Source organism: Phacochoerus africanus, chromosome 4, assembly GCF_016906955.1.
Source record: "Phacochoerus africanus isolate WHEZ1 chromosome 4, ROS_Pafr_v1, whole genome shotgun sequence".
NCBI lineage: Eukaryota > Metazoa > Chordata > Mammalia > Artiodactyla > Suidae > Phacochoerus > Phacochoerus africanus.
In genome coordinates, this window is record NC_062547.1 from 73,111,720 (window position 1) to 73,134,293 (window position 22,574).

Genomic DNA, 22,574 nt, shown 5'->3' on the forward strand with positions numbered 1-22,574 from the left:
TAATAGGCGAAGGCCCCTGGGACCCCTAAACTCTGCCTTTCAGGAGCTGCGCCACCAGCACCCGGCCCGCGCGCGCCTACCGCTTGCGAACCCTCGGAACCGCGCGCCTCCCGCCAGCCCCGCCCTTCCTCTCGGCAATTGGTCGGGCCTCGCCCTCTTCCTCGCCGGGGAACGCCCCCTCTGACAGGCACTTAGGGCAGCCAATGGAGAGCCTCGAGGCCTTGCGCCCCGCCCCTACAGCGCCCGTTGGAGGCGGGCATGGGCGGGCCGTTGAGGGGGTGGGGCGTGGAACCTGGTAACCGTTGCCGATAACAACGCCCCGCCCCGTCGCGGCAGGCGGGCAGGCAGCGCGAGGCGGGCTAGCAGGCGGGCAAGCGGGCGGGCGCCGGGAGCGGGAGGAGGAGCGGCCGCCGCCGCCACCGCCGCCGCCGCCATAGAGACTGTAGCCGTGGAGACTGTTACTTACCAACGGGGACCAACACGCAGCAGCAGCCGCCGCCGCCGCGGGAGCCGTTGCCCGAACTCCCGGCCCGAACTCCAGGTGACCGATGCGACCGTCCCGGGCCCTGCCTGGCCGGGGAGTGCGGGGGGCGGCGGGGACCGCGATCGAGGGGTCGGGAGTGGGCAGCCCAGTCCCTGCCGTTCACCCCAAACGTCCGGGATGGCGCGTCCGTGGGACCTACCTCTGTACCCCGAGTCCCGAAGGCGCGGCTGAGTTTGGGGCACCCAGGGACCCTTTTTTCCTTTTAACCAAATTCGGGGAGAGGTGGGGGACCCATCGCCTCACTTCTCACAAAACTTCCGGAGTTGGGGTCCCCCAAGAGCCCTATTTCACTCTTACCCTAAAAATCCCCGAGTTGGGGGCGCCCCTGGAACCCCTCTCAAACTTTTACTTTCAAACATCCGGAATTTGGGGCTCCTGGGGAACCTCTTCTCTCTTTTATCCCTCAAATCCTTAAGCTGGGGGTGCCGGAGGACCCCTTTCGCACTCTTTACCCTAGACTCTCTGAACTGGGGACTCCTTGGCAACTTCTTTCGAACTCTTATATTTAAAACTTCCTGAATTGAAGGCGCCTGGAGACTCCTCCTGTTTACTCCCCAAATCTCTGAAATTGGGGCACCCATGGGGCCCTTTTCTCACGCTCAACCTCAAATTCCTGAATTGGGAGGGCCTAAAAGATTCGTTCTAACCTTCACCCTCAAATTCCTGGATTGAGGTGACCCGGGGAGCTTCTCGTTTTGACCCTGCTCCCAAATACTGAATTTGAGGGCTGCCTGTAACCCCATTCTCGCTTTTTAATACAAAGTCAGTGCGCCGGTCTAGAACAGGAACCCCCCTTCTCACTCTATGGCCACAAAATCCCCAAGAATTGGGCTTACCAGAGACCCGTTTCTCACCTTTCCACCCCAAATCCTCGCGTTTAGAGCTCCTCCCTCGGATACTCTGAGCGCTCTCACTTGTAACCCCCGCATTCCTAAATTTGGGGGGGTCCTGGATCCGCCAGTCCCTCCACGCCCCTCAGGAAGCCCCTTCGCACACCCGCAGCTCCCCTATTTGGGCTGATCGCGAAGCAAGAAAAGTTTCACTGAAAGGGTGTTTTTTTTTTTTTAAATTTATTAATTTATTATTTTGTTTAAAGAGCCCAACATGTGGCTCAAACTGGTCTGTGGCATTTTCTCCAGAGGTCGTGCGGGTGCATGTGTGTTTGTGAATCCAGCTCCCACCCCCTGACCCCCAGAACACACGCATACCAAATCCTCTCGGTTCCTTTCTTTTTCCCTCTGGGATGAGTCGCGGCTCTCTCTCCGTCTTCGTCACTGTTGCTTTTTCTCGCCGCTGCGCTAGGAAAGTTGAGTTTCCGATCCTAGTGGCTATTTCCAGGGCCCCCGGGGCCCAACTGCCCCTGCCATTCCGGCTGCTGCGGCGGGGGTGGTTCATCTCCTAATTTTAACCTTCTGGTTGCCCCACAGGAATGAGGGAGAAGGGCAGGATGCAGCACTGGAGTCCAGAGCTGCCTTTTTTCGGAGACCTCGTTCCTGCTTGTGGGTGTTTTATTATTGGCCACCCCCAGCCCAACACATAGTTATTTTCTTGCTTTGTACATTCAACTGTCAGTGCAGATGGTCATGAGTTTTATCCCTTCTCAATCAGCTTTATATCCTCGAATCTGAAATATCAAACCTGATACAAGGCTCTCCATCTCAATTAAGACTTACCCAACAGAATAATAATAATAATAACAACAATAATAGAAAACATTAAAAACAAAAATTTTTTTTGCCTGCACTTAGTGTGGACGTATTTTTATCTTGTTGTTCATAATCGGAAACATTATTTGTTTGCTTATATAAAGACCCTTAACTCTCTGTCCTGGGGAGTATCTGGATTTGGTTCCCTGTTCTTTCTCCCGTTCAAGTTTAAAAACGTGAACCGACTGTCAAATAACCTTAGAAATGACTACTCACCTACTCTGGCCAGAGAGAAAGTGTGTTTAGTACCCACTCCCCCATCCCCCAAGAAAGCAATTTAATTTCCTTAATAACCCCTGCTAATTTTGCCAACAGTCTTGGCAAAGTATTGAAGGGGACTTCTCATAATATATGATGGAAAAAGATAACTGGTTCCGTGATCCTGTGATATTCCAAATAGGGGTCAGGAATGGATTCAGAAAGAATTTGCCCCTGCGATAAAAGCCATATGAATTCTTCAGCCCTTTAGAAGTGTTCCTCTCATCCTGGATAAATCTCTGAGATGCTTAGAAGGGGACTCTGACAGGAGAGGGGCAGGGTTGTTAATCACCCCAAGTAACAGAACAAGTCTTTTGAAATTCAGTTGATATTTGCTTTCTGGGTGCAGGGCACATATTACCTTAATATTCATCTTTTACCACATTTATCACTGAAGTGCTCCCACATGGAGCTATTTACCAGAAAGGCAGATGCTGGGAAGTTGTTTATCTGGCTCTTATGCCTTAGATCTAATTTGTAATTTCAGATTTGAGTTAAAATTAATTAATATTTATTGATATTTGATGGATTTCACTTTCATTAATATTGTAATTGAATCAAAATTTTGAATGTTTTTACAGGATTGTTATAGTCACAGATGGTTGTTTTGCTCGTAAAATTCCAGGGCCAGAAGGAACTGCATGTTTGGCTCTTTTTAATTAACACAGGTTGGCCACTTATTTAGACAGTATGCTCCCCCATACACACCTACTTATCTGTAAAAGGTGAAACTTTTTTCAAAGCAAGGGAAGTTCTTAAGAGAAACTGTCTCTCTTGTGGGGACCTTCACTGAACTCAGGTCCAGGGAAATACAACTCCCCATCCATGCCTTAAACTCTTAACCCATGGTGCACCTAACAAACACAGACATTTTTCTGCCCTGAATTGTCTGAATATTCACACCAAAGGGAGCCAAAGGGGGTTGATAAGGACCGTAAGCAACCTCAGTTTAGGTCAGATTTTGTCACCAAACAGGTGTATGCCAAATTTACCAAAAAAACCTCCAAATTTAAGAACTTTTGGGGGAGTTCCCATCGTGGTTCAACGGTAATGAACCCGACTGGTATCCATGAGGATGCAGGTGTGATCCGTGGCCTCAGTCAGTGGGTTAAGGATCTGGCGTTGCTGTGAGCTGTGGTATAGGTCGCAGACATAGCTCAGATCTGGTGTAGGCCGGTGGATGTAGCTCCAATTCAACCCCTTGCCTGGGAACTTCCATATGCTGCAGGTGCGGCCCTAAAAAGAACTTTTTGGATTTCACGTTATTAAAAGGGATTGTAGATGAACGTGTTTTTTTAAAAAAATGCATTTTGATTCCTTTTCTAGAATTGAAATGGTGATTAGTTCCATCATGAGCTGAGTTGTCTTAGATACATGCCTGGCCCAGAGGACATACTTAATTTGTCCAGTGAATGAATGAATGAAGGAATGAATGAAATATGTGCTGGGAATTAGACAATTGAAAACCACTGCTTCTTTAAAGATACACGGGAGTTCCCGTCGTGGCGCAGTGGTTAATGAATCCGACTAGGAACCATGAGGTTGCGGGTTCGGTCCCTGCCCTTGCTCAGTGGGTTAACGATCCGGCGTTGCCGTCAGCTGTGGTGTAGGTTGCAGACGCGGCTCGGATCCCGCGCTGCTGTGGCTCTGGCGTAGGCCGGTGGCTATAGCTCCGATTGGACCCCTAGCCTGGGACCCTCCATATGCCGCGGGAGCGGCCCAAGAAATAACAACAACAACAACAACAACAAAAAAGACAAAAAAAGAAAACCACTGCTTCTTGGAAACTACAAGATCAGCAAAGGAGGGAGTTCCCTGGTGGCTCAGTGGGTTAAGGATCTGGTATTGTCACTGCCGCCGTGGCTTGGGTTTGATCCCTGGCCCAGGAACTTCTGCATGCCAAGGGTGTGGCCAAAAAAAAAAGGGGGGGGGGGAAGATGGAGACCTAGAATCTGACCACACCTTGCCCCCTCCACCACCAGCTCTCCGTCCCAGCCACTGGTGCTGCATGCCTGGGTGAATCCAGCCCGTTAACTGGGGGTCATATTGTGTCCTGTCATGTGTTCCTTCCATGACTCCCATCTCACCTGGAGCAAAAGCCACAGTCTTCCCCAGCCCAGTCCCTCTATGGCCTCATCTCCCATCCTACAAGCCACTCTTCAAAGCCTCTGGCCTCCTGGGAGTCCCTTAAATTCTTTGCCTGGAAAGTGCTTGGCCCAGGCATTTGGGGGCTTGCTTCTCACTCCTTTCCAGCCTTTTCTCAAACTCCCCTTCCCAAACCACCTACTTGAAAGCGACGGTCCCCTTAGCCTCCTTCCCTGTTTTCTCTCTCCTTAGCATCTGTCACTAACACAGCATATCGTATATGGATTTACTTTATTATCGCTGTCCCCTCATTAGAATGTCAGCTGGACGAGAAGCAACTCTGAGCGTTTTATGAACTTCTTTATCCCCCAGGGCTGAGAATCGTTCTGGCACTGAGTGGGCACTGGAGAAATATTTGTTAAATGAATAAATAAATGGTCTCCTGCACACTTATGGGGAAAGCTGAAGTGAAATGTAAGATTCCCTCCTTATCTATGACATCTCGCCATCTGTGTGACTCTGTACAGCTCAGATTGGATGAACGAGGCCAGAGGGAAGAGTAAAGGAAAAATACGATCATAGCCCTGGATGCTACAGATGTGAGCTCTGGGGCCCGGCAGAAAGGGGGTTAATGTTTAATTAGCTCGGTGACTCCAGGTAAGGTTGGGCATCTGTGAAATAGATAATCACATGTACAAGCTTTGATATTAGAAATCATATGTAGAAGTTCCCATTGTGGCTCAGTGGAAACAAATCTGACTAGCATCCATGAGGACACAGGTTCGATCTCTGGCCTCACTTAGTGGGTTAAGGATCCAATGTTGCTGTGAGCTGTGGTGTAGGTTGCAGATGTGTCTCAGATCTGGCGTTGCTATGGTATAGGCCAGCAGCTACAGCTCCGATTCAGCCCCTCACCTGGGGACCTCCATATGCCGCAAGTGCGGCCCTAAAAAATGACAAAAGAAAAAAAGAATTATATCTAAAACTAGTTAGCCCAGGGCCTGGCACATCATAGGTGTTCAACAGAGAGCTATTATTATTATGGTTGTCATTATTTTTATTATTAGAATGAAACAAACAAGCAGGGTGGCCTGCCTGGGATGGTTTAAGTTTGGTTTCCTGACCACTAAGGGCAGAGGAGACATTCGGTAAACATGTCTTGCTCGATTGAGCATGACACTGTCTGTTTAAAAGGTGGGAAAAACCCTTTGATTGCATAGAAAATCACTATGCAATACAGATATGGTCTTCTGCCAGCCTCAAGTGCTGGCAAGAACAGGAACAACCTAAGAAGAAACTCAAAGTCCCACATCTTGGTTGGTGTCTGGGTCCATCTGAAATTAGACCGCCAGCGTCATATCTTCAGATGGGGTAGGCCAAGTGGCCAGCTCTGCAGGCAGAACTTCCCAATGAGAACACTTCGAAACTGGTTTCCCTTCTCTGTTATCGCTGGCTCTCAGGTGCCAACCTGGTCAAAGTCTGGAAATCAGCCACTCGGAGGTGAGAACTGGCCTGTTCTGCGTGCCAGGACTTGAATTGGGCCCTCAGGAATAGCAGCCTGGTCCTGTTCCTTGCTACACCTCACTTCTTTTTTCCTGAAATGCATTCCTGCTTTATGATACATAGGTTTTGTGTGTTTAAAAGCATGGTTTTATGCCCTGGCAACCTTATTTTTAATTTTTATGAATTCTATGACTTTCCCAAAAATGGAGTTGGCTTCCCAAACCTTTAAGTGATACATAACAGCAAGTGCATTTTAGTTGCTGTGAATCAGATTATACCTGCCGTAATCCATGTTTAAAAGTGGAAAAAAGAAACACAAAAAAGGAAAATAATAAAAATGGCAAAAAAGAAAAAAAAAAGTTCCCTGGATTCTCAGTGGATTCAGGATCTGGCATTGTCACTGATGCGGCTCAAGTTCCATCCCTAGCCTGGGAACTTTCTGCATGCTTCAGGAACATCCAGAAAAAAAAAAAACAAACAAACTTTATAACGCCGTTAAAAATCTGTAGAACTTACATTTTATGGCCCGATATAGTGATTATTTGTCATTTGCTATATAACAAAACCCAGATGTGCTATATACAGTAAGCCTGTTTCTACTAAGATCTCTGCAGTTATTTTCAGATTGTGTAGGAGTGTGTGTGTGTGTGTGTGTGTGTGTGTGTGTGTGTGTGTGTGTGTGTGTTTAAGAACTGGCCTACTGGGGTCCAGGGAATCTCTCTAGGAGGAGACAGTTGAGATGAGACTGAAATGATGAGAGGGGGCAGGCCTGTGCATTACAGAGGGAAGAACTTTCCATGCAGGGGGCACAGCAGGTGCAAAGGTCCTGTGGCAGGAGGAATCAGTTAGCTGGGCCTGGTCAGGGTAGAGAAAGGTGGCTGTGTGGCTGATGCCTAGTGAGCAAAAGGTGAGGCAGAGGGCCCCCGAGGCCATGGGGAGGAATCTGGGTGCTGTTCTAAGTATAAATTAAGCCCTTGGGAGATTTCACCTCTGCCTGTAGTTGTCAGAGCTATGGTGTTCATCTGTTTACTGGAAGACCTGCTTTCAAAACCTCTGACATTTCTTCATCACTTATTCATTCATTCATTGCTTTCTGAGCAAGACGCTATCCGAAGAGGTTACAGGGACCCAAGTCCACCTAGGAGGGGGAGATGCTTTCAAAATGGAGATGGGCTAGAGCATCAATGGGTGCACAGAGGAAGGGGGCCACTTGCCTGAAGGGGTCAGGAGAGGTGTCCAGGACGAGGCAGGTGGGAGCTAAATCTTGGGAATGTGCACAGGCAGATGGGTGGGGAGAGCGGTGGTATGGCTGTGTTTTCTGAAAGCCGAGCACAGGGTACAAGGGAGATCAGGCTGGAGACGAAAGCAGGTGTCAGCACACAGGGCCTGTTTTGGGAAGTGAAGTTGCACTGGGACACAGCGCTGCTTTCATTTACATACTGTCTCTGGCTGCTTTTTGGAAGCCATGGCAGGTTGACTATTTGCGACAGACACAGAATGTAGACCACAAAGCCTAAAATATTTACTGTCTGGGCTTTTGCAGGAAAAGTTTGCTGATCCCTGGCTGGCTGGGTGGGACTTGTCTGGTGCTGGGCTAAGAGGTTTGTTGGGAAGCACTTTGTGATTAGATGGGATTTTGGTAGGGATCGTGGAAAGCCTGGTGCCTGGAGGCTGGTGATGGAGAATGACCACTGCTGTGGTCCAGGCCCAGAGCGACAGGGGCCTGGTGGACAGCATCTGCCCAGGATGCTGGGGAGGACAGAGCTATAAGATTCTGGGGGCTTTGAGGACCCAGTGACGGGGGGTGGGGGCGGGAGGGGGGGGTGCAGTCCTGGCTGGAGGTAGGATCTCGGAGCTGTCAGCACATAATTGGTTATTTCAGTTGTGAAAACAGATGAGCTCACGCAACGAGAGGGCGGAGAGTGAGAAGAGAAGGCCAAAGGCAGAGCCATCAGAATTCAAGGAGCAGGAAACCAGTGGAGAGTCAGAGGAAAGTGGTTTCTTTTAGAAAAATTATGGCAAAACATAATAACATAAACTTTATCATTTTAACCAGTGTGAAGTGCACAGCTCAGTGGCGTTAAGTGCATTTACATTGTATTGTGACCATCCTCATCCATTTCCAGAACTTTCTCATCTTCCCAAACTGAAACTCTGTCCCCACGACACACTGACTCCCCCAGCCCCCAGTCCCCAGCCCCCAGCCCCACCTTCTACTTCCTGTTGGTATGGATCTGACTCCTCCAGGGACCTCAGACAGTCCTGAGTGAAATCAGACTGTGCCTGGCCCTTTGTGCCTGGCTTATTTCACTGAGCATCTGACCCATGGTAGAATGGGTCAGAATTTCCTTCCTTTTTAAAGCTGAGTAATATTCCATTGTGTGGATGGACCACATTTGTTTGTCCTTTCATCCGTCGCTGGACGCTTGGGCTGTTTCCACATTTGGCTGCTGTGAGTCATGCTGGACAGAGGAGGTTTTGCAGGAAGTCTTAGGTGCAGGAGGACCTGGGACAGGGCTCGGAAGGCAAAGGAGAGAGTAACTCAAGGACTGAGCACCAGGGAGCATAAGGCCCGCTCAAGACAGTCCCCCGGTGATCAGATTAGGACAGTCCCTCGGCAGAAAGGGGAAAGGACGGGTCCCCACAGAGTGAAAGAGGACTTGGCTCACAAACACCTGTCTCCTTGGAAAACTGTCAAGATCACACTAATGATATAGGAGTCCATTCCTGAAGTCGCAGCAACACTTAATTATGCTCATATTTTAAAAATGCAAACCGTTTATCTTTTGGAAACAGTGCTGTGTTTCCAGGAAATGTTTCTGTTAGAAAGATGATCCTTGGGGTAAGGGATGGGAAGCAGTTCCCCCCAAAATTACCGGCCCGCAAAAATGTGTCACTGCTCCACCCCATCCAGGGAAAACCCAAAGAAAACACCACACGGAGCTTTCCTACCTCTGCTGTTCTTCTCAGAGTACCTACATATGGAGCCTGCTTGGAGAAAAAACAAATGTGGAATTCCAAACTCACAGAAAACAGCTTCAAGGATGTGCTTCAATTTTAAAAAGAATTCTTCTTTTTTGGGAGTTCCCTGGTGGCCTAGTGGTTGAGGATCCAGCATTGTCACTGCTGTGGCTCAGGTCACTGTTGCCATGCCCGTTCGGTTCCTGGCTTGGAAACCTCTGCATGCCAGGGACGCAGCAAAAAAAAAAAGAATTTCTTTTTTTTTTCTTTTATTTTTTTGTCTTTTTGTTTTTTTGAGGGCCACACCTGTGGCATATGGAGGCTCCCAGGCTAGGGATCTAATCAGAGCTATAGCTGCCGGCCTACACCACAGCCACAGGAAGGCAGGATCTGAGCCTCGGCTGCAAACTACACCACAGCTCACAGCAACACCAGATCCTTAACCCACTGAGCAAGGCCAGGGATTGAAACCGCAACCTCATGGTTACTAGTTGGGTCGTTTCCGCTGCACCACCTTGGGAACTCTGAACTTTTTTTTTTTCCCCATGAGAAGTTTTCTACTTTTTTTTTGTCTTTTTTTTTGCTATTTCTTGGGCCGCTCCCGCGGCGTATGGAGGTTCTCAGGCTAGGGGTCTAATCGGAGCTGTAGCCACAGGCCTACGCCAGAGCCACAGCAACATGGGATCCAAGCCGAGTCTGCAACCTACACCACAGCTGACGGCAACGCCGGATCGTTACCCCACTGAGCAAGGGCAGGGACTGAACCCGCAACCTCAAGGTTCCTAGTCGGATTCGTTAACCACTGCACCACGACGGGAACCCCCTAAGTTTTCTACTTTAACAAACCACTGGGTAGTGGCCAGGCAGCCACGTGGAGCCCCCACCTGGATTCTGGGTGGGAAGCCTCTCCCACCTGTGAGCGTGGTCTTTGCAACCCCGCTTCTCTCCCTCTTCTAGTTGCAGCGGCCACCAGAGTCCTTACGCCCAGAAGCCCAGCTCCTCCTCTCCAGCCCTTGACAGTAAGCACCCACCAGAATCACTTCCCCTTCCCCATCCTCATGTAGACCTGCATGCCTTTGGCTCATGTGGAAGTTCCCTGGCCAGGGATCAAACCTGAGCCACAGAGGTGACAACCCCAGACCTTAATCTACTGAGCCACCAGGGAACTCCCTGGCATATGCTTCTTACCCAGTTGTTATTTGTCTCTTCATCTTTTCCCCAAGCCACCTCACTGTGTCCCCTGGGCTGTGTCAGGAGGAGGGGTTGGGCATGTTCTGTCTGCTTTTTTAGCTAAATGGGTGTCAACACTTCATACTTAGCTCAGCATTCAAGGCTTGGCTCCGCCCAGCCCCATCTCCCTTTCTGTGGCCTGTCTTTCAAGATTTCTCCTAATCGGCTTGCCATGCCTTAAACAGGTCTTATGGTGAGGTCTCCCCTCTCTCTGAAATGTCATTTCTACTGATGAAAAATCTTAACTTTACCCCTAAGATCCTTCTCTGATGCTCTCTCACCAGAGACCCTTGAGATGTTAACAGGTGAAATAAGTGGGAAAACTATAGACCAGGCCAGGTTTCTGCACCTCATTGCCATTGACTCTGAGGCCCAATCATTCTTGACGGGAGGGTGCAGAGGCCATCCTGGACCTTGCAGAGTGTTGAGCAGTACCCCTGGCCTTCATCTGGCAGGAGTGCCCCCTCTTCCCCTCCCCCAGTCGTGACAACAACTCTGTCTTTAGACATGGCAGTTGTCCCTTGGGGGCAGAACCACCCCGTAGTTAGGGACTCCAGGCTGAATCAGCCAGAAGAGGCACAGCACGGAGACTTAGCATCCCAAGACTACATGGACGTGCTGTTTTTGTGTCTTATTTTCTGTTCTCAGTTGTGGGCTTCCGGGGGACAGGGACAGCTCTCCCTGCCATACTTCCCACAGGGCTTTGTACTTCACACATGAATGAACCAAACATTTGAGCCCAGAGTGCTCTTCAGAGGGCCGGGCTTCCATCAAGTAACAAAGCAAAAGTCACGAAAGCCTTGCCTGAGATCTGGTAGCCTGCAAAACTCTGGGGTTTTGACTCCGCTTAGATTAACATTCCGGCCCTTTCAGTAAGTTGTTTTTCTTTACCAAATCCCCGAAGAAATTTTAATCAAAGACCCCCTTCTGTTAACCGACTTCCCTTTTGGCCTAGCCAAAATCACAAGGTTAGTTCTTTTGCAGAAAGCACAGGGATCTTCCTGGGGACATGGAATCTTATAACTGGACCGCGGCTGCGTCCTTTTGCCAGGAGCCCTGTACACAGTGCAAGCTGTTAGCTTCCTAATTCTACATCAGCCACTTGCAGTGGATTGATTCCGTTTGTTTGCTTTGGAGATTTTCAAAGATTTCACTCTGTTGAAAAGTCAATTTGAGGCGTTCCCATTGTGGCTCAGTAGGTTAAGGATCCGATGTTGTCTCTGTGAGGATGCCAGTATGATCCCTGACCTCTCTCAGTGGGATAAGGATCTGGCATTGCTGCAGGCTACAGTGAAGTTTGCAGATGTGGCTCAGATCCAGTGTTGCTGTGGCTCTGGTGTAGGCCTCAGCTGAAGCTCTGATTCTACCCCTAGCCTGGGAACTTCCATATGCCACAGGTGCAATCCTAAAAAGAAAAAAAAAAGTCAATTTGAGGAGTCCCCTGGTGGTCTATTGTCAGGATCCAATGTCATCGCTGCTGTGGCTTAGGTTCAATCCCTGGCCATGGGTTCAGCCCCCAAAAAAGTTGATTCTAAACAAATGTGCTTATGTCTTTTAGATTTGTTTCGTCCACAAAATGTGGCACTCAAAATTTGTGGGGTGAATGAATTCCCCTTTTTGCAGAGTTGTAGGACTGCTTGTCAGTGTTTGGGACCAGCTTTCACCTCAGCTCTGGCCACTCATGAAGGGTGCTGTGTGCCAATAAAACTTCACTTCTGGACACTGAAATGTGAATTTCATGTCATTTTCAAGTGTCACAAAATATGTTGACTCTGATTTTTTTCACCCATTAAAAAAATGTAAAAACAATTCTTAGTTTGTGGACCGTACAAAACTAGGCAGCAGATGGGGCCAGACTTGGCCCCGGGCATGGGCTGTGGTTTGCTGAGCTCTGCCCTATAATAGAAGATGGAGTCCAGGGGCCGCAGCCTCTGCTCCAACCCGCTCACTCCCTGCCCTTCTCCCTCCATTCCCACCTCCATGACACACACACCTGCCTGTGCCTGGCTCTGCTCTTGACCTGGTCTGCCCTCCCCGTCTATCCCCACTCCCACAGGACGGTCCCGCCTGTCCCACAGCATCCAGGATGCGACTTTTTCAGATTCCCCACCCCAGGGTTTATGGTCCCAAGTTCCATGTGGAGTCTGCACCTGTCACCTTTGCCACAGAAGGCGTCTTTGTTTGTCTCCTTTTCTCTCTCACGCAGTGGAAGACCCTCGAGGACAGAGACCAGGTCTAACTGTCCTTGTGGGACACCAAATAGAGTCATCATTTGTTGGTTTGATTCCAGTTCTTACTAGATCTGACCAAGCTCTAAAATCACTTCTAGCAAATTGGGGCCTCTTGAGGGATTTGTGATTTCACAGTTGGGTGATTGATTCTAGGATCCTGCTGGATCCTGATTGTCTGCTAGAGACATAATTTGAGCTATGTGTGTAATTTAAGAATTTCCAGGAGTTCTGTCGTGGCGCAGCAGAAGCAAATCCGACTAGGAACCATGAGGTTGAGAGTTCGATCCCTGGCCTTGCTCAATGGGTTAAGGATTCAGTGTTGCCATGAGCTGTGGAATAGGTCACAGATGCGGCTTGGATCTGGTGTTGCTGTGGCTGTGGCCGTGGCCGGCAACAGTACCTCTGATTTGACCCCTAGCCTGGGAACCTCCTTATGCCGCAGGTGTGGCCCTAAAAAGCCAAAAAAAAAAAAAAAAGAATTTCCAGTAGCCACATTCTAAAAAGAAAAACAGGTGAAATTAATTAATCTAAATAATATATTTTATTTAATCCAGTATATCCAAAATATTACTTTAACATAGCATCTTTATGAAAGTTTTTATTTTTTAAATTTACTTTGTTGAAGCACACTTGATTTATAATGTGTTTATTTCTACTATACAGCAAAGTGATTCAGATATATGTATATATTTATTTATTTATTTTTAAATTCTTTTCCATTATAGCTTATTATAGGATATTGAATAGAGTTCCCTGTGCTACACAGTAGGACTTTGTTGTTTATCCATTCTATATATAATAGGTTGCAACTGCTAATCCCAAATTTCCAGTCCATCTCTCTACCCCCCCTCCCTCATGGCAACCACAAGTCTGTTCTCCATGTCTGTGAGTCTGTTTCTATTGGGTAGATAGGTTCATTTGTGTCAAAGTTTAGACTCCATATGTAAGTGGTACCATAGGATATTTGTCTTTTTCTCACTTCACTTGGTATGATCATCTCTAGGTCCATTTATGTTACTGCATATAGCATTATTTTATTCTTCTTTATGGCTGAATAATATTCCATTTTATATACTCATCACTTTTTTTTTTGTCTTTTTAAGGCTGCTCCCATGGCATACGGAGGTTCCCAGGCTAGGAGTTGAATTAAAGCTGTAGCCACTGGCCTATGCCATAGCCACAGCCAGATCCGAGCCACATCTGCAACCTATACCACAGCTCACGGCAACACTGGATCCTCAACCCACTGAGCAAGGCCAGAGATCAAACCTGCGTCCTCATGGATGCTAGTCAGATTCTTTTCCACTGAGCCACGACGGGAACTCCCCTATATGTACTACATCTTTTTTATCTGTTCGTCTGTTGATGGACATTTAGGTCGATGAAACAGTTTTTATTGAGGTCGTTCACATACTTCCTGGCGAGTGAAGTCTTTGAAATCCAGTGTGTAGTTTATACCCATGGCATATCTCGGTTTGGATCAAGAGTTCAGTAGCCAGGAGTTCCCGTCGTGGCGCAATGGTTAACGAATCCGACTAGGAACCATCAGGTTGTGGGTTCGATCCCTGGCCTCACTCAGTGGGTTAAGGATCCGGCCTTACCGTGAGCTGTGGTGTAGGCTGGTGGCTACAGCTCCAATCTGACCCTTAGCCTGGGAACCTCCATATCCTGCAGGAGTGGCCCTAGAAAAAAGGCAAAAAGGCAAATAGACAAAAAAAAAAAAAAAGGTTCAGTAGCCACATACAGCCAGCAGTGGAGTATTGGGTGGTGTGGGCACAACCTTTAGGCCATCCCCACTCTTCTTATTAGGCAACCACTACTGGAGTGCCTGATAGTGTTCAGTACTTCCTGGCCTCACAGTGTGAAGTCAGTTGCAAGGTCCAAGGAGCACAGGTTCTGCAACTCGAATGTTTACTGCTTTCTACAGTGAGCATGATTAGATTTGCAGAGTGTCCACTCCGGACCACTGAGGAGTTTGATCCCAGAATTCCCTAGTGACCATTTTGGGACTTTGGGATCCTTATAGGCGGTCCCCGTAAGTGTGTTTGCTTCCTCTTTTCCATTACGGAAGTCATGTTCTTTCACTGTAGTACAAGAAAATACAATGGGAAAAGAGTTTCCCATTGTATTGTCTAGCTTCCTCCCCTTCTCCTATCCTGCCCATCCCACTACAGATAAAGTTCCATTTGGATCCTTTCAGATATTTTGTATACAGATAAACCATACTCACTGATACCTTATTATTTTTGAATCAAAATGTAATTCAGATGTCATAAAACTCACCCCTTTTAAAGTGTACAATTCATTGGTTTTTGTATTTTCACAGAGCTAGGTAATCATCACCACTATTTAATTCCAGAACATTCTTATCACCCCAAAAAGAAACCCCGCCATTAGCAGTCACCCTCATTCCCCTCCCCAGCCTTCGCAACCATGAATCCACTTTCTGTCTCTGTGGATTTGCCTGTTAAGGACATGTCATATCAATGGAATCATTCACCCTGGCCTTTTTCATCTGGCTCCTCTTACTGAGCATCATGTTTTCAAGATGCATCCATGTTGTGGCATGTGTCAGCGCTTCATTCCTTTCATGTAGGCAGAAATGGGGATCATATTATACCCACTTTTTTGCAACGTGCTCTTTTCATCTAATATTTAGTCTCTGTCTTTCCTTATCATTCTGTGTGTCTGCTGCCTGAGATTCCACTGTGCTGATGTGTCTGGAGGTATTTAATTAGCTCCTTGTTAGGGGCATTTCATTTATCCTTTTTCACCCTTCCCAATGATGCTGCAGTAAACATCCCAGTCCAAATATATTTATGCACATGTCTGAGATGTTTCCAAATTCCCAGAAGGGGAATCACTGGGTGGAAGGGACTTCCTTCCCTCTGTATCAGCTCCTTCTCACATTCACGCTCAGTCCTGCAGTGGGGGTTACTTCCTTGCTGAGACTGCGCCACCTCCTCCGGCCCCACCAGCGCCATCGTGTTCCTTTACCTGTGCCTGTCCTTGACCCTTAACTCCCAGTCCCATTCACAGAACAGGGGGTCACAGACCTTTGGACCATCTGGTGAACGTGCATGTCCCCCCACCCCCAAGAAAACTGTCCGATGACTAAGTCCATCAGATTCTGCCCCTGATTTTGGCGGTTCCAGGGCACCTGGCCACCTTCCTCTCCCCAGACGAGCCCCAGTCAATTCTGCTCTGCCCCCTTCACTGATCACGTGTGGCTGACTCAGCCTCAGTCTGTCCCCATGAGTTGCGTCCTTGGCTGTGGGTGCCTCTTGGGGAGGCCTGGCCGGTTTGTGCAGACACAAGTTCACACTTGCAGCCTTGATTTTGAGCCTCATCTCACATGGCAACAGCATTTTCCCGCCCCTTTAAATTCCCTGTTGATATGTGGCTTTCAGCTTTTTGCAACTTGATGCTCCACCAAAGTGTTCACTCTGCTGCTGTCCCAGCAGAAGACCTGTCCCTCTGGGTCATTTCTAGGGGATCTGGCTCCTGCTGTGGTGTCTGCTCTCTCCAGCTAGTGGGGACCCCCTGTGCAGCCTCTGGATCCTGCTCTCCAGCCTCTGTCTCTCCGTGTCTTTGACTTCTCATTACAATGCTATTCAACTTAAAACCAGAACTCCCTGGAGTTCCCATCGTGGCGCAGTGGTTAATGAATCCGACTAGAAACTGTGAGGTTGCCAGTTTGATCCCTGCCCTTGCTCAGTGGGTTAATGATCCGGTGTTGCCTCAAGCTGTGGTGTAGGTTGCAGATGCTGCTCAGATCCCGCATTGCTGTGGCTCTGGTATAGGCCAGCAACTGCTGCTCTGATTTGACCCCTAGCCTGGGAACCTCCATATGCTGTAGGAGTGGCCCTAGAAAAGGCAAAAAAAAAAAAAAAAGACAAAAACACCCCAGAATTCCCATCAAGTGCAGTAAAATTATCCATCCTTAATCAAAGCTCTTTCCCCCACTTTAAATTGAACAGATCCTGGAGTTACCCTCGTGGCACAGTGGAAACGAATCTGACTAGGAACCATGAGGTTGCAGGTTTGATCCCTGGCCTTGCTCAGTGGGTTAAGGATCTGGCGTTGCTGTGAGCTGTGGTGTAGGTCGCAGACGTGGCTCGGATCCCGTGTGGCTATGGCTGTGATGTAGGCTGGCAGCTGAAGCTCTGATTGAACCCCTAGCCTGGGAACCTCCATATGCTGCTGGTGTGGTCCTAAAAGGACAAAAAAAAAAAAAAAAAAGAACAGATCCTATTTTTCTTTTTAACATTCTCTAAGACTTCTGAGACATGAAACTAATCTGGTTTTCCTTCATTAGTGTTTCATGAACATAGAATCTTCTAGAAACTACCCACTCCTTTATCCTCCAGTGGTGAAGGTCACTTAGGGTTGGCCCAACTGGGACGTATTCTCATTTCAGATTCCTGATGGCAAAAATCCTACCACTGCCTGTTCATTCCTCATGGCTTCCCCGCAGTTGGTTCTGTTTATGGGACATGTCTGACCAAACATTTTGGCATTTTTAAAACAGGCTCTCTTACACCTTCCCCCATGTCACTGAGGTTTTCAAACAGAAAGTCTCTAAGGAATAGTGTGTGAGGACTATTTTGGTTTGTTAACCAAGTTTTTTTTTTTGAAAATGGTATAAAGAATTTTGACCTAGCAAGTTCTCAAGCCTAACTTTCTCATTGTCTTCAGCAACTTTGCGTTTCACTTCTTCCCAGATAAAAAATACAGGAACAAGTGTAGTTTCTATAGCATCTCTTTTGCTTCAGCTGGTATTTGCCTACACACGCTTTGTCATTTTCTTCTGAAGTAAAATTCACATAACGTAGACATCACCGTTTTCAAGTATAGTTCAGTGATTTTTTTTTTTAGGGTATTCCCAGTGGTGTGGAACCTTCATCACTATCTAATAATAGAACTTCTTCCCCCAGCCTTTTTAGGGTCACACTTGTGGCATATGAAAGTTCCCAGGCTAGGGGTTGAATGAGAGCTGCGCCGCCAGCCTACATCACAGCCACAGCAACTCGGGATCTCAGCTGCGTCTGGGACCTACACCACAACTCAGGGCAAAACCAGATCCTTAACCCACTGAGCGAGGCCAGGGACTGAACGCACATCCTCTTGGATACTAGTTGGGTTCTTAACCCTCTGAGTCACAATGGCAACTCCTAGAACTTTTTCATCACCCCTAAAAGAAACCCTGTACCCATTACCTGTTCCTCCCCATTCCCCTTTCCCTCAGCTCCTGGCAACCACCAGTCTCCTTCCTGTCTCAATGGACTTGCCTGTTCTGGACATTTCCTATAATGGAATCCTATAAAATGTGGCTGGCTTCTTCACCGAGTTTCATGTGTTGAAGTTCATGTATGTGGTAGCAGGTGTCAGTGCTTCCTTCCATTTTTATGGCAGAATAATATTCCATCGTGTGGACGGACCACAATTTATTTATTCATTCACCCGCCGGTAGACATTTGTGTTGTTTCTACTTTGGAGCTGTTACAAGTCATGCTGCCGTGAACATTCGAGGACTGGTTTTTGTGTGAGCTTAGGTTTTCATTTCTCCTGGGTGTATGCCTAGGTGTGGAGTGACTGGGTTCTCTGATGACTCCATGTTTAACTCTTGGAGGAACTGCCAGCTGTTTTCCACAGTGGCGACACCATTTTCCATTTCTAGCAGCAGTGTAGGAGGGCTCCAGTTTCTCCACATCCTCACCCCCACATCTTATTTTCCCTTGTTTTTATTGTGGCCAAGCGAGTAGGTGTGAAGCAGGATCTTGCTGTGGTCTTTAATGTCATTTTCCAAATGACTAATGATGGTGAGCGTCATTTCATGTGCTTATTGTCCATTTGTATATTTATATCTCTTTTGGAAAAATATCTATTCAAAGGTATTATCTTTGTAGTTCCCTGGTGGCTCAGCAGCTTAAGGATCCAGTGTTATCACTGCTGTGGCTTGGGTTCAGTCCCTGGCATGGGAACTTCCAAATGTTGTGCACATGACCCCCCCCAAAAGTGTCATCTTTTATAATCTTCTTGCATTCACGGATTTCTCTTCCTTCATGAAATGCCCAGAGACCCTGAATTGTAAAGATGCAGGGCACACGTCAGAGCTATGAAGGGGGTGGGGAGGGGGTGTGTCAGAAGCCACAGGAGGTGAGGGCTGTCCCTCTCGCCTCGTGACACGGCTCCAGCTCTGGCCTGTGGGCACGTCCTTTTCAGAGGCTCCCTGACATCCTGCACCTTCTTGCTCAGGGCAGAAGACAAGACAGGGATGTGGCCCATCACCCTCTGAGTGGCCTTGACCCTCTGGACACTGAGATTTCAGAATGTGGGTTGCCATTACATGGCTTGTTTGCTGCCTGTCCGTTTATTTACCCAGAATTGTTTTAGGCTCTCTCTTAGAGACAAGAATGATTTTTTTTTTTTTTACATGTTTAAGTTGTTGAACACAAACAGAAGAATAAGATTTTAGAACACGTGAAATCCTATGAAATTCACATTTCTAGGTCCATGAATGAAGTTTTATTGGCACATGGCATGCTCACCCATGTACGTATCAACTATGGCAGCTTTTACCTTATGCTGCAGGGGCTGAGTAGTCTTAACAGAGAACACCTCACCCTGAAATATTTTCTATTGGGTCCTTTACAGGAAAAGTTAACTGAAGGCTGGCCTCACACACAGCACTTGTTATATCTGACCAGTGTGTATGTCTCAATACAATGCTGATTGGGAGATGTATGAATCCCTAGACTTTTTGTTTGTTTGTTTGTTTTAGGGCTGCATCTGAGGCATATGGAAGTTCCCAGGCCAGGGGTCCAATCGGAGCTACAGCTGCCAGCCTACACCACAGCCACAGCCACATGGGATCTGAGCCCTGTCTGTGACCTGCACACAGCTCACAGCAGCTGGATCCTTAACCCACTGAGCAAGGCCAGGGATTGAACCTGTGTCCTCATGGATACTCTTTGGGTTTGTTACCGCTGAGCCGTAATGGGAACTCTGTGAACCCCTAGACTTTTTAGCAGTGTTTAACATTTTTTCCTTTAAGTCAGAGGGAGTAATATTTACTGTATTCTCCTATTTGCTGTAATTGAATCTTGGGGAGTTCCTGTGTGGCTTAGCGGGTTAAGGACCTGGCATTGTCACTGCTGTAACTCAGGTCGCTGCTGTGGCATGGGTTTGATCCCTGGCCTGGGAACTTCTGCATGCTGTGTACATGGCTGAAAAAGGGGAAAAAAAGGAATCTTGTTTTGGCCACATCCATCCCTTTGCCTTTTGTGTCTGTGAGGCTGTGCCTTTCTGTCCCCACTCCCCAACATCCAGGCCCGGCAGCCTCCCCTCCTGTGACCGACCCACCTGGCATCATGTCTCTGCCACATTTGATTGGGGCCCACTGGCAATGTTCTGGCCCCTCCTGAATGCAAACTATTTCTGTCACTTTCTTCTAAGGACCACTCACCTGCATGGATGGTACAAGCCTTGTCTAACTGGAGTCCTTGCATTAGTGAACCTAAGTTAAAAGAAGAAGACATGTAGCCCAGTGTATCTTAACTATTCTTCAGTCCAGACCTCTTTCAGAGTCTGTTGGAAGTTGGGAATTTCTCCCCAAAGAGCAACCATGGACACACATTCCCCCACTTGAATTTTAAGTACAAGTTCACAGATTCCCCGAAGTGAAACCCATGGGGAATCCTCAAGACCCAGTTACAAGATCCTGCAGTAGCTGTTTGAACAGGCACGTTGCCAAGTTTAAACCACTTTCTAAGTATTCTCCAGGTTTTGAAAAATAGAAGGGCAAAACTTAGGTCAAAATCAAAAACTTTGTAGTAAACAGAAAAGGCAGGAGTTTTCCTTGTATCTCTGTAGAGTGCTGGGTGTAAGCTCCACTCAAGTTCGCCATGGAAAGAATAGTAAGGAAGTCCCCACCGAAAGCAAGAATAAGAGGGCTGCAGGGACATGTCCACTGATACCGAAGGGGAGGAGATCCCTGGTGGCTCAGCGGGTTAAGGATCCGGCATTGTCACTGTTGTGGCTTGGGTTCAGTCCCTGGCCCAGGAACTTCTGAACGTCACAGGCCAAATATATATATATATATATATAACTGATGTTAGATTCTTTCACAAATTCACTTTTATGGTGCCCTTTCTGGAAAGATCAGATCCTCATGTATTGTTACTTAACTTTAATTACTTGGTTATAAAAATTTACCCCAACAGGGGTGCCCAGACCATTCAATGGGGGAAAGGACAGGCTTTTCAACGAATAATATCCACATACAAAAGAATGAAGTTGGACCTTTATCTATCTTACACCAGGTTCAGAGGTTAACTCAAATGGGTGAAAGGTTGAAATATAAGAGCTAAAAGTATAAAACTCTTAGAAGAAAACAGAGGGAAACCATGACGTTGAATTTGGCAGTGATTCCTTGGACATGACACCATAGGCGGAGGCAACAAAAGAAAAAAAAGATAAATGAAACATCATGAAAAAGGTTGACTTTGTACTTCAAAGGATGTTATCAACAGAGTGAAAAGGCAACTGGTGGAATGGGGAAAAAAAAGTTTGCAAAATTGTGTATCCAATAAGAGGTTAATATTCAGACTGTATAAAGAACTCCTGCAACTCAACAGTAAAAAGAACACTTAGGGAGTTCCCGTCGTGGCTCAGGTAATAAGCCGGATTAGTGTCCATGAGGACTCAGGTTCAATCCCTGGACTTGCTCAGTGGGTTTAAGGATCTGGGGTTGCTGTGAGTTGCAGCTCCGATTTGGCCCCTAGCCTGGGAACTTCCATATGCCACCGGTGTGGCCCTAACAAGCAAAAAAAGAAAAAAAGAAATAAAAAAATACTTAGCCTAATTAAGAAATAGGCGAATATTTGAGTAGACCTTTCTCCAAAGAGGATATACAAACGGCTAATAAGCACATGGAGAGATGCTTAACATCACTCATTGTTAAGAAATACAAACAGATGGAGTTCCCTGGTGGCCTAGCAGGTTAAGGATCCAGTGTTGTCACTGCTGCAGCTCGAGTCACTGCTATGGCACAGGTTTGATTCCTGGCTTGGGAACTTCTATATACCAGGGGTGCGGCCATTAAAAAAAATACCTAGAGTTGTGAATAAATACTTATACACCCATCTTCTCAGCAGCGCTATTCATAGTAGCCCAAAGACGGAAACACCCTGAGTCCATCAACAGATAAATGGATAAACACAATGTAGTCTATCCATATCATGGACTATTATTCAGCCTTCAAAAGGAAGGTCATTCAGACCCATTCCACAATGTGGATGAACCTTGAGGACATAATGCTCAGAGAAATAAGCCAGTGACAGAAGAATAAATATTGTATGATTCCACTCATGTGAGGTCTCTAGAAGAGTCAGATCCATAGAGACAGAAACTAGGATGATGGGTACCAGGGGCTGAGGGAATCAGTGTTTAAAGGGGACAGAGCTTCAGTATGGGAAGATGAGAAAGTTCTTGGCACTTCCGTTTCGGCGCAGTGGGTTAAGGATCTGGTATTGCTGCAGCTGTGACGCAGACCACAAGTGCGGCGTGGGTTCAATCCCTGGCCTGGGAATTTCCACTTGCTGTGGGTGTGGCCAAAAAACAAAAAACAAAACAAAACAAAAATGATGAGAGAGTTCTGGAGACAGATGGTGAGGAATGGTTACACAACAATGTGAATGTACTTAATGCCACTGAGCTGTGCACTTAAAATTGATTAAAATGTTGAATTTTGATATATATTTACCGCAATTAACAACAGTGAATCTTTTACTGTGGTTGCATTCTCTAGCAGTACACTAAAGGAGGCATATCCTTTGGTAGTTTCTATCTCCTAAGTCCTGTAGGACTGTGGGATCACAGCTTTAGTAAAGGCCCTGAAGATTCCCCTTGTGTGTGGTCATGTAATAGTTGATTGAGTCGTTAACCCATTTCGCTTCCACACCCTCACTTGGGAAGATTGTACTTTTGTGTAATACTTTTCTAGTCCTTCCTAATGAGGAAAGCAGGGGTGGGGGCAGATGAGGGCCGGTCCAG

At 47.2% G+C, this 22,574-nt stretch overlaps 1 protein-coding gene across 3 annotated transcripts in view; it reads left to right on the forward strand.

The window, feature by feature from the left end:
• The first annotated feature begins 366 nt into the window (after positions 1-366).
• The window catches only part of RFX2 (regulatory factor X2), a 102,061-nt gene continuing 79,853 nt past the window's right edge, over positions 367-22,574 (forward strand). For 2 of the 3 annotated variants that reach the window (XM_047777362.1, XM_047777366.1), the window contains exon 1: positions 368-541. The gene's annotated coding sequence lies outside the window, so the exon portion shown is untranslated. Of the gene's footprint in view, positions 542-22,574 lie in introns of all 3 variants that reach the window. The other variant, XM_047777361.1, reaches the window with a different exon arrangement.